This window comes from Oncorhynchus gorbuscha, linkage group LG02 (genome assembly GCF_021184085.1).
Source record: "Oncorhynchus gorbuscha isolate QuinsamMale2020 ecotype Even-year linkage group LG02, OgorEven_v1.0, whole genome shotgun sequence".
Lineage (NCBI taxonomy): Eukaryota > Metazoa > Chordata > Actinopteri > Salmoniformes > Salmonidae > Oncorhynchus > Oncorhynchus gorbuscha.
Genome location: NC_060174.1, coordinates 80,735,594 through 80,754,512, shown reverse-complemented (window position 1 = coordinate 80,754,512; position 18,919 = coordinate 80,735,594). Strand labels below are relative to the sequence as shown.

At 44.0% G+C, this 18,919-nt stretch overlaps 1 pseudogene; it reads left to right on the top strand.

Annotated features, from left to right (window-relative positions):
* The window catches only part of LOC124010815, a 51,587-nt pseudogene extending 35,755 nt beyond the window's left edge, over positions 1-15,832 (top strand).
* The last annotated feature ends 3,087 nt before the right edge of the window (positions 15,833-18,919 follow it).

Here is an 18,919-nt window from a genome sequence, read left to right as displayed (position 1 = left end):
TGTTTGACGTCCCCTAAATGTACCACTACACATGTTGTAGCGCTAGCCTCCTGGGACCTGGTTGGGGACCGTAGGATTGATGTGGTACTTACTGCCATGTTTCTGCTACTGCTCTCTGGAGTGGCTTCTTTGAGTGGAGTGCAACACACACACACACACACACACACACTCATATAAGGGTAATTAATTCCTCCTGCTAAGATCTTGTAGAGTCAGTGCACAGGTAGCAGCAGGGTCGTACCACCTGACCAACAAACTGAGTAATTTTCATCCTGCCTATGCATATTGACAGAATCTGCCCCATGTTGTACCACTAGCTGTTTGATGTTATAATTGAAGTGATTCACAACTGAGGGTTGTAATTAGCCATCCCTGTGCTGCTCTATACTATTACTGTATTATCTCCATGCAGTATATGTGGACCTGCAGTTATGACTGAGTTCTGACCCCCCCCCTCCTCTCTCTCCCCCTGTAGTGTGAGGAGGACCCAGTGTCCCATGTTGCATTAGTGTCTGTGTGAAATGCTGGCCTGTCTGCCAGGGCCAGGTGACCTCTCCCTCCAGCTTCTCTCACACACGCAGATGAACACTGGACTTCAGAAATGTAAGTGTCTGTACTCTACTCTCCGACACACACACACCAGGTTGCTAAAATCCTTCTGCCCACCCACCCCACATCAGATGAACAGAGCTGCTGGGTGCTGACCTGGTTCTCTCTAACAGCCTTGTGTCAAAACCAAAAGAGATGACTGAGAAAGAAAGAGTGTTGTGCTCCAATACAATAGGATCACAATTCAGGGAGAAGTCAGGGGATGAGGCTGTACTAATAACTTGCTAGAGAACGTGCGCTCGCCCCCCTTCCCCCCTCTCCAGCACGTCCTTCCTGTCCTCCCCCTAAAGACCTGTCTCCCACAGGGATGCGTTTCGGTGATAATAAGGAAGTCAATCTCGTTAGGATGAGAAACGAGGCGGACCAGGCAGCCAGTCAACAGCCAGCCACCAGCACACTGAGCAGGATGTTTGTGTGTGAACAACATGCCCTTCTCTCACAGTCTCACCTGTCTCCACATGTGACACCACAAAACCCCACCCCTCCCTCTCTCCCCCACTTCCCCTTTGGGTGAGGCACTGGACATGTCTCACACCTCTCATATACACATACACCATATGGATTATTAGGCGTCAGTCAATAGTTGTATATCGTTTCGGTGTTTGCCGTTATTGGATTCACTCCGTAGATTCCTATGTTTTACTATCAAATAAAGTTTACAGTGCCAAACATGAACCACCTAAAATGAGTAACAGGACATACATGTTGTGTTGAACAATAGACACACATGCATGTCTTTCGCAGTCGTTTTGGTCCTGTAGAAAGCTTCTCAAATCTCCTATCCAGGATCTCGTAGATGACATCATAAAGGGAGGGAGATACCTAGTTAGTTGTATAACTAAATGCATTCAACTGAAATGTGTCTTCCACATTTAACACAACCCCTCTGAATCAGTCATGTACATTATTGATCAGACCCACCCAGCCAGGGTATAGCCACCCCAACAGACCAGCTTTAGATTCACACATCTCCCTGAGGCACGGAGATTTCTAGAGAATGTCCCCTCATACTTGGAGGAATTTCTTTCTCTCTCAGCCCCAGTCTGACCTAGTTCTGCAGCAGTTTTGTGTGTTATAAAACGCTGTCTGTCTTGCTCCGCCACTATGGCTCATCAAGACTAATTGGAAGAATCACTGTAATCAGCCTACCCCCAAGAGCACAGCAGTGCCGAGCGAGGGGGTGTCTCGTTAGGTGCCAACGTCCGCCATGTTGTTTTGTTCCCTCTACTCTGGCAGGAAGTCATGTGACAGAGTACAGTGCAACGAGCTTAGTTCTGAAAAGGTCCACTCAGAAAATTCTAAAAAATAAATAAAATCTGAGTGGGCTTTTTTTATCTGTCACCTGCTCCACTGCTGCTGTGTTCTGTGACTCGCAGAAGGGCTGAAAGTAAAAGTTGGATTTGTATTTCTCCCTGATTTTGTTGATTTGGAGCTATTCTGAAGGAAATGTGGATGTGGAATTGTTCTGTTTCTCGCTAAACTAGTTCTTGTTCATTATCTTCTCACATAAGAATCCCCCTCCTTTTCATCTGCTAGGCTTGATAATAAGGAAGGCGTTGTTACATCAAAATCCAACTGAGATATTTCAAAAGGGTTTTATTCTTTCTTCAGACCACCCCTTTCAAATAACAACTGATAAATATGTGTTCTCTCCCACAGTGCCCTGGTTGGTCTCACAGAGCCACAGTGCCCTGGTTGGTCTCACAGAGCCACAGTGCCCTGGTTGGTCTCACAGAGCCACAGTGCCCTGGTTGGTCTCACAGAGCCACAGTGCCCTGGTTGGTCTCACAGAGCCACAGTGCCCTGGTTGGTCTCACAGAGACACAGTGCCCTGGTTGGCCTCACAGAGCCACAGTGCCCTGGTTGGTCTCACAGAGCCACAGTGCGTGCCCTGGTTGGTCTCACAGAGCCACAGTGCGTGCCCTGGTTGGTCTCACAGAGCCACAGTGCGTGCCCTGGTTGGTCTCACAGAGCCACAGTGCGTGCCCTGGTTGGTCTCACAGAGCCACAGTGCGTGCCCTGGTTGGTCTCACAGAGCCACAGTGCGTGCCCTGGTTGGTCTCACAGAGCCACAGTGCGTGCCCTGGTTGGTCTCACAGAACCACAGTGCGTGCCCTGGTTGGTCTCACAGAACCACAGTGCGTGCCCTGGTTGGTCTCACAGAGCCACAGTGCGTGCCCTGGTTGGCCTCAGAGCGACAGGGTCCTGTCTACAGGGCCCTGGTTGGTCACACAGAGCCACAGGGTCCTGGTTGGTCACGCGGAGCCACAGGGTCTAACGAGTTCTTTAGTGATAACAGGCCATCAATCTCCAGGCTGTCTACATGCCACAGAACACATTTTCTCTCTGACATAATTTTTTACATTGTGTCACTGAAGAGACATTTTGGACTGTTATTTTTTACCCCCAAGGTGAGGAGTGTCATCAGTGGTAAGGGGAATATGTATTCAGTATCTTGAGAAATTCTTATTGAAAGGAACTAAGGTGTAGAGTAGAGCGGTATGAACAAAAAGTTATGTCATAAATTGACCCATTTCGCTCTAAAGAGACATTTTATTTGTCAATTTATGCACAGTTACATTCAATTGGCGTCAGGGCTCTAGACTGACCTTTTACAGTTTTTATTTATTTTATTTTATTTCACCTTTATTTAACCAAGTAGGCTAGTTGAGAACAAGTCCTCATTTACAACTGCGACCTGGCCAAGATAATATAATAATAATAATATAATATATAATAATATATGCCATTTAGCAGACGCTTTTATCTAAAGCGACTTACAGTCATGTGTGCATACATTCTACGTATGGGTGGTCCCGGGAATCGAACCCACTACCCTGGCGTTACAAGCGCCATGCTCTACCAACTGAGCTACAGAAGGACCACAGCAAAGCAGTGGGACATAAACAACACAGAGTTACACATAAACAATCGTACAGTCAATAACACTATAGACAAATCTATGTACAGTGTGTGCAAATATAGAAGAGTAGGGAGGTAAGGCAATAGGCAAAAGAAGTGAAATAATTACAATTTAGCATTAACACTGGAGTGATTGATGTGCAAGTAGAGATACTGGGGTTCAAAAGAGCAAGAAGATAAATAACAATATGGGAATAAGGTGCTATTTACAGATTGGCTATGTACAGGTGCAGTGATCGGTAAGCTGCTCTGACAGCTGATGCTTAAAGTTAGAGAGGGAGATATAAGTCTCCAGCTTTAGTGATTTTTGCAATTCGTTCCAGTCATTGGCAGCAGAGAACTGGAAGCAAATGTGGCCAAAGGAAGTGTTGGCTTTGGGGATGACCAGTGAAATATACCTGCTGGAGCGCGTGCTACGGGTGGGTGTTGCTATTGTGCCAAGTAAGACATTAAATAAGTTTGCTATTTCATCTGACATGTTCAGGGACTGCATGATGGATATTTTGATTTGCAGAATGTCAAAACTGGATCCAGAATGGGCAGATGTATTTTAGGGTCTTTAGAGATGGATTTGCCTGTATATTGATGCATTTTTGTGCATATTGGCTTACGCTATATGCTACATAATTCCCCACATGAGGAAGTGGGAACTCAAAACACATTTGCTAGATTGCTAGCCCTAAATGATATTGTTGCTATATAATGCTGAGCGATTAGTGCTTCTTGAGTTCTGTTTGGTTTCGGTTCGCTGAAATTTTGTTCTTCACAGATTTTGGTTTCGATCTTTTTTTAAAACATTAAATGCACTATGCATTATGTGGGAAAAACCTGTAACGACACAATAAAACAGTTCAATAAAAGTTCCATGATGGTAGTGACTGCCCATAGTTGCTTATTGCTTAACCATAATTTACTCACAATACTTTAATTGAACAAATTCCATTTTTATTTGACTTTATTATTTCATTTCATATGTCGTCTCATCTCTAGAGCTACTGCCTATTCTTTCTGACAAAATCACTACTTTGTAGTTCTTCAAAGTAACTAAGGCTTACTTTTATGACTGCTGTGAATACCAACTATCAATCACTTAGGTCATGTATTTTCAAGTAGAGAACTCACAAAGCAACTGCCCTCTTATCCCTCTTGATCACGCATTCTTCTGTCTCCCTCCATGTCGTCCCCACACTAACTTAACATGGCAGGCGTAAAAGAAACACACAAAACGGACAAGTAGGCACGCAATGGATTATGGTCATTGTAAGCAAAATGTTGGTTTAAAAATAAAATTAAATGCTCTAGTGTACAGTTCATTCGGGAAGTATTCAAACACCTTGACTTTTCCACATTTTGTTAAATTACAGCGTTATTCTAAAATGGATTAAATTGTTTTTTTCATATCATCAGTCTACACACAATACCCCATAGTGACAAAGCACATTGTTTGGGGCAAATGTATTAAAAATAACAAATTTAAATATAACATTTGCATAAGTATTCAGACCCTTTACTCAGTACTTTGTTGAAGCACCTTTGGCAGTGATTACAGCATCGAGTCTTCTTGGGTATGCCGCTACAAGCTTGGCACACCTGCATTTGGGAAGATTCTTCCATTTTTCTCTGCAGATCCTCCCAAGTTCTGTCAGTTTGTATGGCAAACGTCACTGCACAGCTATTTTCAGGTCTCTCCAGAGATGTTCGATCGGGTTAAAGTCTGTGCTCTGGCTGGGCCACTCAAGGACATTGAGGCTTGTCCTGAAGCCACTCCTGCATTGTCTTGGCTGTGTGCTTAGGGTCGTTGTCCTGTTGGAAGTTTAACCTTCTCCCCAGTCAGGTCCTGAGTGCTCTGGAACAGGTTTTCATCAAGGATCTCTCTGTACTTTGCCCCGTTCATCTTTACCTTAATCCTGTCTAGTCTCCCAGCCCCTGCCACTGAAAAACATCCCCACAGCATGATGCTGCCACCACCATGCTTCACAGTAGGATAGTGCCATGTTTCCTCCAGACGTGACTTTTGGCATTTAGGCCAAAGACTTCAATCATGGTTTCATCAGACCAGAGAATTTTGTTTCTCATGGTCTGAGAGTACTTTAGTGCCTTTTGGCAAACTCCAAGTGGCCTGTGATGTGCCTTTTACTGAGGAGTGGCTTCCGTCCAGCCACTCTACCATAAAGGCCTGATTGGTGGAGTGCTGCAGAGATGGTTGTCCTTCTGAAAGGTTCTTCTCCACAGAGGAACTATAACTGTCACCTCCCTGACAAAGACCCTTCTCCTCCGATTACTCATGTTGGCCGGGCGGCCAGCTCTAGGAAGAGTCTTGGTGGTTCCAAACTTCTTCAGTTTTAAGAATGATGGAGGCCACTGTGTTCTTGGACCTTCAATGCTGCAGATTTCTTTTGCCACCCTTTCCCAGATCTATGCCTCAACACAATCCTGTCTGAGTTCTACGGACAATTCCTTCAACCTCATAGCTTGGTTTTTGCTCTCATATGCACTGTCAACTGTGGGACCTTTATATAAACAGGTGTGTGCCTTTCCAAATCATGTCCAATCAATTGAATTTACCACAGGTGGACTCCAAGTTGTCGAAACATCTCAAGGATGATCAGTGGAAACAGGATACACCTGAGCTCAATTTTGAGTCTCGTAGCAAAGGGTCTGAATACTTATGTAAATAAGGTATTTCTGTTTTTAATTTTTAATACATTTGCAAAAATGTCTAAACATGTTTTTGCTCTGTCATTATGGGGTATTATGTGTAGATTGAGGACATGCTTTTATTTAATCAATTTTATAATAATGTAATGTAACCAAATGTGAAAAAAGGGAAGGGGTCTGAATACTTTCCGAATGCACTGTATATCACACGGTGTTACGAGAATTATGTTCTCAATGTTCATAACCCCAATTCAATTAAACTACTCTGTCTGCAACCCAGAATGTGTAAGATACTGGTTGAATGAAACAGACGGAGGCCCAGCTATGATAGTCAAAATGTTTATTCGCGGGCGCGCAAGTTTGTTGTACAAAACCATTCATTTTATACTAGCTCCTTACGCACATACTTTGCACACAAACAGTAGGTATCCTATGCACACACTGTATCAATACCCAGCCGACAAAGATTAGGGACCGTGAGAAGCACTCCCTGTCCTTTCACAAATCTCTGTGGCCCCTAGCCAAGGTCGGCACTGAATCTTGCTCAGAAAGTCTGTTTAAGATACTATAGAGACATATTGTACAGATATATTGTTTTACCCTAATTCTGACTAAAACTACACACACAATTTATTATAATTTTACTGACTAAGACTACACACATCATGAATAATAATTTGATGATTCTAATGTATTTAATTGATTCTAATCAATTACATACACTTATATAGTTTCAGGGTGGAATATTCTAATCATTAATTTAAACATATAATGACTAAATAATACACCCTGATACATCAACTGTATACAAGGATAATCCAAACCAATACATGTATGTACATTCGATATTCATCAATGACTGTTATGGGCCTATATCCAATTATAACGCTTCCTGTTTGTAATAAAAATCCTATCTTCATTAAAAAAAAAGTCGTAACAAAAAATATTCTCATCCAACAGTGTCTCCTCGTAGTTAAAAGAAACGGAGCCATCTCCTAGACCTGGAGGCCTATGTTGCCACTGCAGTGTCTACCTCTTCCTCATTAGAATCTCTTTCCCTTCCCGTCCTTTTCCTCTGTGCCTGTGTGTACAAGGGAGAGTCGTTTAAAGTTACGAGCTAGCAGGTTGCCATTAAGAGTCCAGGCCAGGGCAGCATCTTTATTTATCATTGGGGGGAGAGACTGAGGAGAGATGTTAAATAGATGAGAGCACACACACACACAATACCTGTGAAATGTTAAGGGCTGTCTGAGCAGAGGCGTGGAGTGGGTCAAGTACATGCTGGAACACACAGAAGCAGCTTTTCGTCAGACTGAGTCAGAGCTCAAATGCCTGGAAAGTGGAAATGGCCCCCCGGTTCCTCTACAGAACAGAGAAGAGATAAGAGAGAAGTACAGCAAATGGATCAGGCAGAAACATTTTACTCTCTCAGTAACTACTTTACCGAAGGGGCTGCATGGGAAGATACTGAGATCTGAAGTAGATGGCGACTACGTTCGCTCTGTCAGCATAACGAGTCTCTTGCTGTTTAAATTAAGTCTCTCTTTTCTTATCATTATGGAACACTCAGAGAGAGCAGTGTAAAATTGAAAAAAGGGACAAGGAAGCCTTAATTGTCATTGCTGTATGGCTCTGATGTCTGATTCAATATCCTGCTAGTGTGTGAAACATTTTTCATTTAAAACAGAGTGAGCCTTTGGCCTCCCTACTGTTTAAATCTTGTTTCGGTGAAAACCGTAGTTTGAATAAGAACCTGTGTGTGTCTTACCGAGTGTTCAGTAGTTTTCCTATCCATCTCTCCAAGGATCTGTTCAGCTGGAGGTCACACAGATGTGCCCGTAGCCACATGCACAGTGCACACACAGTATTGTACAGATTAGCTAACTTGATTTGATTTGATCTTTCTGTCATTGAATGGAGAGATGACTCATGGAGGTCATTAGTAATCTCTGCAACAAACGTTGCAAAGGTGTGGCTGGGCAGGCGTTGCGGTTGTGTCTGTGCTCTGTTTGCTTACCCAGGCATTAAGTCAGAAGAAGGAATTAAGCAGCCAGTGATTGAGTGTTGAGCTCAAACGCCTGGCCCAGACCCCTGCATTAATGAGCAGTTAGTCACCCCCCCACCCACACCCGTCAATGCCACCCCGGCCACTCTCATTGACACTCTTTGTTTCCTGCTCACTAATAGAGGATGAATTAGTCCGTTGGCATGACTTCCTTGTGCCACCGCCGTGCCAATGCCTGTCCTCACAGCTCAGCTCTCTGCCTTGTGCCACTGCTTCCTAGCCCACTCACTCTGCATGCTGCCTGTGAGGCTGAGTAGAGGAGAGGAAGATGGAAAGAGACTTTCAGCTAGATGAAAGACATTAGAAGGTGAGTCTGCTAAAAAGGGAACCCGTTAGCATTCCAGTGAAGGACAGAACGAGTCACCCTCCAATAAACACTACCTTCTTTCTTTTCTTCTTTTGTTTTTTACCCGTGTATTTAATAGAAGAATGTTGTATGAGAGAGAATTATTGAATACAAAAACAAAATATAAGTAGTGCACTATATAGGGAATCGGGTGCAATTTAGGACGCAGCCTGTGCGTATGTTTAGGTCAGGCTGGCTGGGCCAGGGAGGCTGTGAGGCCCAGGGCTCAGCCTGGAGAGGAGATGCTTGGTGAGACTGTAGATACAGAGCCTCTCCTCAGTCCAGATCACAATGGCTGGAAGCAGGCCCCTTTCTCTAATATAACATTATTACTGACTTCTATAGTTGGGGAAGAAAATGGGTGTCATTGAGTGACTGAAACACGCAATCACATTAACACATGCTAAGCACACACACACACGACACACCTGTCAAATACACACCTTATCAGTCTCACACACACACTACAGCATGGGCACACACACTGGGGCATTGTTAAATATAGCCAGTGAGGTGCTTAGCAGCTGTAACAAATGACTGTCAAAGGGCTCAGTGGTGTTCCGGAGATCACAAAGATGTTGTGTGATTACTGTCTGCTGTCATGGAGCTGCACCACTCTCTCTCTCTCTCTGTCTCTTTACCACTCTGCCTCCTTCATTTTCAAGGTGTTGACTGTACTTCCATTCTCAGCACACTAACACAATAAATGTAATTGTACATTTCAAAGGGAGAAAAACAAAAAGATCCCGTGGGGGATTCGAACCTGCACAGCAAGTTGCAGCAATTGTCAAGAACTCAGTGCTCTACACTGTGAGCTGTTTGTGCAGTCATGTTACAACTTGTGATAGTTATTTTGATTATCAGAAGTTGCCGGTGGACTTGTGGTGAGGACACTTCTGTGAAAAAGTGTTGGATCAAGTCCAACTACATCAGCGATTTTAATTGGTCTATATGGAATCTGTTACCAGATGTAATTATGTGCTCAGTTGGTCATCCTCAGGCCAACCTGGCACAATTAGCCACTATGCTATAAGAAAAGCTAGTAGCTAGCCATTTTAAACCTTGGGTCGAAGCAAATGTTTGAGTATGGCCCCATTGTGGCCGGAAGCTACTGACCTCACTGTTACCGTCTGAATGACTGACATCCCTTAACCCCTAATATGGCACTTCAGAATTTTTTTCTTTGATTTATTTAACCTTTATTTAACCAGGTAGGCAAGTTGAGAACAAGTTCTCATTTATAATTGCGACCTGGCCAAGATAAAGCAAAGCAGTTCGACACATACAACAACACAGAGTTACACATGGAGTAAAACAAACATACAGTCAATAATACAGTATAAACAAGTCTATATACGATGTGAGCAAATGAGGTGAGATAAGAGAGGTAAAGGCAAAAAAAGGCCATGGTGGCGAAGTAAATACAATATAGCAAGTAAAACACTGGAATGGTAGATTTGCAGTGGAAGAATGTGCAAAGTAGAAATAAAAAAGAATGGGGTGCAAAGGAGCAAAATAAATCAATAAAATAAATACAGTTGGGAAAGAGGTAGTTGTTTGGGCTAAATTATAGGTGGGCTATGTACAGGTGCAGTCATCGTGAGCTGCTCTGACAGTTGGTGCTTAAAGCTAGTGAGGGAGATAAGTGTTTCCAGTTTCAGAGATTTTTGTAGTTCGTTCCAGTCATTGGCAGCAGAGAACTGGAAGGAGAGGCGGCCAAAGAAATAATTGGTTTTGGGGGTGACCAGAGAGAGAGATACCTGCTGGAACGAGTGCTACAGGTGGGTGCTGCTATGGTGACCAGTGATCTGAGATAAGGGGGGTTGGCGACGTGTATGAAGCGAGGGCCAGCCAACGAGAGCGTACAGGTCGCAATGGTGGGTAGTATATGGGGCTTTGGTGACAAAACGGATTGCACTGTGATAGACTGCATCCAATTTGTTGAGTAGGGTATTGGAGGCTATTTTGTAAATGACATCGCGCGAAGTCGAGTATTGGTAGGATGGTCAGTTTTACAAGGGTATGTTTGGCAGCATGAGTTAAGGATGCTTTGTTGCAAAATAGGAAGCCAATTCTAGATTTAACTTTGGATTGGAGATGTTTGATGTGGGTCTGGAAGGAGAGTTTACAGTCTAACCAGACACCTAGGTATTTGTAGGTGTCCACGTATTCTAAGTCAGAGCCGTCCAGAGTAGTGATGTTCGACAGGCGGGCAGGTGCAGGCAGCGAACGGTTGAAGAGCATGCATTTAGTTTTACTTGTATTTAAGAGCAATTGGAGGCCACGGAAGGAGAGTTGTATGGCATTGAAGCTTGCCTGGAGGGTTGTTAACACAGTGTCCAAAGAAGGGCCAGAAGTATACAGAATGGTGTCGTCTGCGTAGAGGTGGATCAGAGACTCACCAGCAGCAAGAGCGACATCATTGATGTATACAGAGAAGAGTCGGTCCAAGAATTGAACCCTGTGGCACCCCCATAGAGACTGCCAGAGGTCCGGACAGCAGACCCTCCGATTTGACACACTGAACTCTATCAGAGAAGTAGTTGGTGAACCAGGCGAGGCAATCATTTGAGAAACCAAGGCTGTCGAGTCTGCCGATGAGGATGTGGTGATTGACAGAGTCGAAAGCCTTGGCCAGATCAATGAATACGGCTGCACAGTAATGTTTCTTATCGATGGTGGTTAAGATATCGTTTAGGACCTTGAGTGTGGCTGAGGTGCACCCATGACCAGCTCTGAAACCAGATTGCATAGCAGAGAAGGTTTGGTATGGAATGTGAATTTGAAGAATGTGTTGCTTGCAGGGGAATCCAGGCAAGAACTCTCTGTATGCATCCAAAATGGCACCTTATTCCCTTTAGACTGCACTATAAAGGGAATAAAATGCCATTGGGGACTTGGCTCGTGTCCCCGTGAGATATGAGATGAGAACACTGTGCTGTTTTTCATGTTAGAGGAAGCGCTGAGATTTGGAATGTGATAATGTTGTTGAAGTCAGTCAGGTTCTGTTCTACTCAGAAGATTATCACACATCTGCTCTTCTGATGGGAAACCTGTCATTTTGCTTTTTACCTGCGTTAACATGTTTCTCTCTCGCTTCCCCTCTTTGCCCCCCCCATCTTCTCCCCTCCACCCCACCCTCTCTGTCTCTGTCTGTCACCCCAGGGGACACTACACAGAGGATGAGATCCGCTCAATATCCAACCCCTGCAGAATTGGATGCTTATGCTAAGAAGGTTGCCAACAACCCCCTGACCATTAAGATCTTCCCCAACAGCGTCAAGGTCCCCCAGAGGAACCACGTGCGCCGCACAGTCAACGGGCTGGATACCTCTTGCCAGCGCTACAGCCCCTACCCCCCCTCTCAGGCCAGCGCCAAGGCCGGCCTCCTTGCCATCATCAAGATGCCCGTCATCAAGGGCATCCTCAAAGACTTTGATGGCAGCCGGGTACGCCTGCAACCCTCCGAGGTCATCATGAACCCCCCTGGCCCCGGAGGGCCATACGCAGCAGCAGCCGCCTCGGCCAGCACTTTAAACCTACACCACCCCCCTTCCCAAGGCCAGGGCATGCCCCGGCAGAGCCTGAACCCTCACCCTGGGAGCCAGACTCGCCCTCAGACTCTACAACAGACTCACCCCCAGCAGCAGGGTCAGTGCCAGGTCCTCAGACACCCACCCTCCATGCCCCAGCAGCACCCAGAGCAGAGTCTGCCTAGGGCCCAGACTCTGTCCCACCCCCCAGCCCTGGGCCACCCCCAGCCTCCCTCTGGCCCCACTCTCCTGCTCCAACAGCAGCAGCAACAGAACCTTCAGCAGCAGGGGCAGCCTCCTCCCGGCCTTCAGGGGGGCCGAAAGCTGCCAGACGCCGACGCGCCGCCTAACGTGACCGTCTCTACCTCAACAATTCCTCTGTCCATGGCCGCCGGCCTGAACCAGGGCCGCCAGCCAGACCTGAACAGCATCGTGCACCAGATCAACCAGTTCTGCCAAGCCCGGGCCCAGGGGGCTGGGGCCACCTCAATGTGTGAGGGCCAGATCGCTAACCCCAGCCCCATCAGCCGCAACCTCCTCATCAATGCCAGCTCCAGGTTGTCCATGCACAGCCACCCACACCCCAACGTCTGTCCCCCCGGGCTGCCCCCACACCCCAACTGCATCATGTGTCCTGCGAACAAGGCTGCTGCCCCCTCTCACCCCCAAAACAACATGGCTGCTTCTAACATGATGCCTGTTTACCACAATGATATCAAACAGCAGCAGCAACAACAGCATCAACAACAGCATCAACAACATAATCACCAACAGCAGATGCGCTGGAACCAGCAGCAGTTGGCTCATCTACAGCACATGCAGCAGGATGGCGGGGGCCACCCCTGCAAGCACCCCTCTCACATGGGCTACCTCCCAGAGCTGTGTGTGGGCCAGCCATACAGCCTGAAGCCTCCTATAGAGAAGCCCACCCCCTCTCCCCCCCAACAACAACAATGGCATGCCTGGGGGTCCACTGGCCCACTACACCAGTGGTGGCCACTATTTCCAACAACACGCTGTGTGGAACAGCAGTATCCTGCCAACGCCCAACAGCGACAGCTCCGGGTCTCAGGACCTGTCCATGCCATTCCATGGTGGGCCCCCAGGGGGCTCCACCAACCTAGACTGCGGTGGGCCCCCTGGGGGAGGCCATTACAGGCCCGGAGCGAGCTCCTCCTCCTCCGGCCAGACTAGTCTGGTGCAAACGGCAGATTACTTGGGCGGGGACTTCCAGACGCCCTGCTTCCGAGATCACAATCTGGGGCTGATGGGAAAGATGCACAGGCCTCCCATGAACAGGGTGGGGCCCGAGGTTGGCCCCGGGGACGGCAGAACCGCTCACATCCAGCACCCAGGGTACAGATAAGATGAGCTACGGCCAGTCTTGTCTACACAGCAGTTATCGAAAACCTTCTTTTAGTCTTAAAGGAAAAATATGAAATATAATTAAATTAATAAATTAAGTAAAAATTTCCGCTAACATTAAAAAGAGGACAAATTAATATATAATAAAGAGCAGTGTTGGTTTTTCTTTTTCTTGGAGTCTATCTTGCAAGTGATCAGTTGATTTTGTAAATGAGTGCTTTACCTAGGCACCCTCTAGAGAGCATTTCTTATGTGATTGTCATCATTCCCTACCTTTTTTCCATCCTACCTGTCTATCAGTGTGCCTGGATCTAAGGATAGAGAGTTATTTTTACTTCAGATCTGTCATTCCTTCAATTTCTGCAGAGGATGGATGAAAACTCATTGACGCTTCATGGAGGAAAGTAAAAACATTCATTTGTTTGTTTTTACTGAGTCGTGTGGGGATGTCTCCTCTGCGATTAGTTTTTTTGGACAAGTGGCTAATGTTCCCTTTTTGCGTTTACTTCTGAAACTCGTAGTGACATCAAGATGAAAAACCTCTTGAAATCACCTTGCAGACGAGATAATGAATGGTTCAGTGTGAAACTGAAACTATCAGTCACTGGACACTACTATAAAGGACATACGGAGACACATGTACAAAGAGGCTTTTTCTTTCTTTAGAAATGTATTTATTTGTGAAATAGGACTGTTTTCTGAATCAGGTCACTGGTCAAGGTTGATTCCTCGCTATCATCAAAGTATCTAATCTAATCAGGTTGATGTTTGTACAGAGCATAGATATATACTGTATAGACAGTGTAGACATCTAGATCCAGCAGGGAGCAACATACGTGGGAACTGACTGGGGGAGCTGACCAACGCGCTCTTGCTCAAAATGCTGCAATGAATTCAGGTGTCTGTTACAAACCATTTGTCACTAATGCCAATTGAGATTGGCAACATGATTGTGGATTAATATATTTTTATTTTAATGGAGTGAAAAATAATAATAATTCTGTCTGAAGCCTTAAATGGCCAAAGTCACATAATTGACAAGGAAAACTTATTTTAAAAGATGTAATTTTATGTTTCCTATCATTTTTCGTGAACCCGAAAACAACTACTTGAATTGTTGAAATGCGATGTTCTGTTTGGCAGTTGTTTAGTGAAGGCAGTGAGCTAGTTAGCAGGACTAAACCTATCTACTGGAGTGAAATAAATAGAATTGTTACTTATATAATGTTATTTTAGAAACTAACTATGAACCAAATTAGAGTTTTGATCCTGAGTGTATTTTGTTTTTAATCACTAAAGCTAACTTAGTTGCTACTGAATCTGGTATGAAGTCTGCTGAAAATACCAAATTGATCACTTGCAAGATCACTTGGAGGTTAAAGGAAATTGACTAATTTAAGTGAAACAGCAAATGCGTTGTTTATTTTATTTTACACTGGCTTACCTACTATACTACTGTAACTTTTTAAAGTGTAATGATTGTGTGAGAATGATGCCTGCTGATGCAGGTTGAGCATAGACGTGTGTGCATGTGCGTTTTGTATGTATGCAGATGTGAGTATGTGTCTGTACGTGAGAGTGGTGGACACACTGACCTCCACTTTCTGTTCGCCTCCTTCCCTAAACAGCCCTTAAAAAGCCTTAAGTATTTGGTCCTTGGACTTTCCTTTGAAAACATGCATGGTTATAACGAAAACCCAAAATGATGATTATGAGAATGACGATTGCAAGGATACATACAGAGGACCCGCAATTTCTGTTTGTTAATTTGCCTTTTATTTTTATGGGAGTTTTTGTTGAATAGGAAAGGCAATTCCGTAGAGATTCTTCTTAATTACGAAAACAAGAAATTGAGTTATATTTTGTAATTATATTTTAATCCTACAGTGCCTTGCAAAAGTGTTCATTCTTCTTGGATTTCTTCAAATTTGATTGTGTTACAAAGTGGGATTAAAATGGATTCAATTTTTTCAACAATCTATGCAAAATACTCTGTCAAAGTTTAAGATTAATAGAAATGAAATGACTAAAATATAGTCATTGCATAAGTATTAATCTCCCTGAGTCAATACATTAGAAACACCTTCGCAGCGATTACAGCTGTGAGTCTTATTGAGTAGGTCTCTGAGGTTTACACCTATATTGTGCAATATTATAAACTGGTGGTTAGAGCCCTGAATGATGATTGTCTGAAAGCTGCGGTATATCACACTGTATACCACGGGTATGACCCAATTTCTTTTTTCTACTGCTCTAATTACACTGGTAACCAGTTTATAATGGCAATAAGGCACCTTGGGGTTTTGTGGTATATTGCCAATATACCATGGCTAAGGGCTGTATCCAGGCGCTCCGCGTTGTGTCGTGTTTGAGAACAGCCCTTAGCCGTGGTATATTGGCTATATACCAAACCCCCTCGGGCCTTATTGCTTAATTAGCCCATTATTCTTTTCATAATTCTTCAATCTCTGTCAAGATTTTGGGGATCATGGCTAGACAGCAATTTTCAAGTCTTTTTTTATAGATTTTCAGTCATATTTAAGTCAAAACTGTAACTTTCCCACTCAGGAACATTCTCTGTCGTCTTGGTAAACAGCTCGTGTACATTTGGCCTATTGTTATAAGTTATTGTCCTGCTTAAAGGTGAATTCCTCTCCCAGTATCTGGTGTAAAGCAGACTGAAGTAGGTTTTCCTCCAGGATTTTGCCTGTGCTTGGCTCCATCCCATTTCTTTTCATCCTGAAAAACTCCCCAGTATTCGCTGATGTCAACCATACCCATACCATGATGCAGCCACCACCATGCTTGGAAATAAGGAGGCAGTTACTCAGCGCTGTGCTGTTGGATTTGTCCCTAACATAAGACTTTGCATTTAGGCCTAAGAGTATATTCTTTGCTGTGTTGTTTTTTTTCTTCAGCTTTTTTGCTTTGCCTTGGTGCGCACACAAGATGAATGTTTCGCAATATTTCTATTCAGTATATTTGTATTATTTTCACTCTGTCTTTTAAGTCATTGTGGCATCACTACAAAGTTATTGATCCATCGTCAGTTTTCTCCCATCACAGCCATCGAACTGTTTTTAAAATCACTAATGGCCTCATGGTAACATCCCTGAGCAGTTTCATTCCTGTCCTGCAGCTCAGTTTAAAGGTTCACTGTATCTTTGATGTGTCTGGGTGGTTTAATCCATAATTATTAACTTTACCATACTTAGCGAGATATACAATGTCTGATTTTGTTATTGTTACCCATCTACCTATTACTGTCCTTGTTTGTGAGGCTATCGAAAAGCTCCCTGCTCTTTTTAGTTGAATCTGTGCTTGAAATTCAATACTTGACTGAGGGACCTTACAAAATATATTTAGAACCCTTGACTTTTTCCACATTTTGTTACGTTACAGCCTTATTCTAAAATTGATTAAAACAAAAGTTTTCCACCTCATCAATATACACACACTACCCCATAATGCCAAAGCAAAAACAGGGTTTTTAGACATTTTCACTCATTGAAATTTAAAAATGGATATCACATTTACGTAAGTATTCAAACCCTTTACTCAGTACTTTGTTGAAGCACCTTTGTTAGTGATTACAGCATCGCGTCTTCTTGGATATGACACTACAAGCTTGGCACACCTGTATTTGGAGAGTTTCTCCCATTCTTCTCTGCATATCCTCTCTGTCAGGTTGGATGGGGAGCATTGCTGCACAGCTCATTTCAGATCTCTTCAGAGATGTTCAAATCCGGGCTCTGACTGGGCCACTGAAAACATCCCCACAGCATGATGCTGCCACCACCATGCCTCACCGTAGGGATGTTACCAAGTTTCTTCCAGACGTGACGCTTGGCATTCAGGCCAAAGAGTTCAATCTTGGTTTCATCAGACCAGAGAGTAGACCAGAGAATCTTGTTTCTAATGGTCTGAGAGTCCTTTAGGTGCCTTTTGGCAAACTCCAAGTGGGCTGACATGTGCCTTTTACTGAGGAACGACTTCAGTCTGGCCACTCTACCATAAAGGCCTGATTGGTGGAGTGCTGCAAAGATGTTTGTCCTTCTGGAAGGTTCTCCCATCTCCACAGAGGAACTCTAGCTCTGTCAGAGTGACCATCGGGTTCTTGATCACCTCCCTGACCAAAGCCCTTCTCCCCCGATTGTTCAGTTTGGCCGGGCGGCCAGCTCTAGGAAGAGTCTTGGTGGTTCCAAATTTCTTCCAATTGAGAATGGTGGAGGCCACTGTGTTCTTGGGGACCTTCAATGCTGCAGACATTTTTTGGTACTCTTCCTCAGATCTGTGCCTCGACACAATCCTGTCTCGGAGCTCTACGGACAATTCCTTCGACCAGATGGCTTGATTTTTGCGCTGTCAACTCTGGGACCTTATATCGGCAGATGAGTGCCTTTCCAATCATTTGAATTTACCACAGGTGGACTAATCAAGTTGTAGAAACATCTCAAGGATAATCAATGGAAACCGGATGCACCTGAGCTCATAGCAAAAGGTCTGAATACTTGTGTAAATAAGGTATTTGTTTTTTATTTGTAATAAATGTCGAAACATGTCTACAAACCTGTTTTCGCGTCATTATGGTGTATTGTGTCTCGATTGCTGGGGAATTGTTTTTATTTAATCCACTTTAGAATAAGGCTGTAACGTAACAAAATATGGAAAAAGTCAAGGGGTCTGAATACATTCCAAAGGCACTGTGTGTATGAGGGAAAGTGGAGGGGTTAGTCATTTAAAAATCATGTCAACCCATAGTATTTCACACAGTGAGTCCATGTAATTTTTTTTTTTAATTGCCTATTTGTTTTTATCCTAAACTAATTTAGGCTTGCCTTGAGCAAAGGGGCTTCATTTTTCTTCCACTTTGGCACCACAGAGAATTTTGAGTAGATTGTTGGATGAAAAAACAGGACAAATCCATTTTAATCCCACTTTGTAACACAAAATGTGAAGAAATCAAAGGGGTCTGAATACTTCTGCAAGGCACTGTATGTGTAGTTACTGGGCTGTAACAAACCATTTTTCCCCCCAGTTTCAAAGCTTCAGTTGTGACTTGTTTATTATACTTGATTTTCTTGTTGTTTAAAAAAATTGTCGTCTTTGTTTCCTTTACTGTTGCTGTGAAATCCAGGAAGGCTTGATAATTCTTTCTTTTACATGTCACTCTGTGGCTGTGAAATCCAGGAAGGCTTGATAAGTCTTTCTTTTACATGTCACTCTGTGGCTGTGAAATCCAGGAAGGCTTGATAAGTCTTTCTTTTACATGTCACTCTGTGGCTGTGTGAAAGATAAAAAGGCGAGAGAGTGAGTTGTGCTACTCTTTTTGTAATATTGTAATAATAAAATAAAGTTCTAATTTATGCTTAGAAATGTGTTTTATGGATGTCCTGTTCTTTTGATGCCCAAATGCCCTTT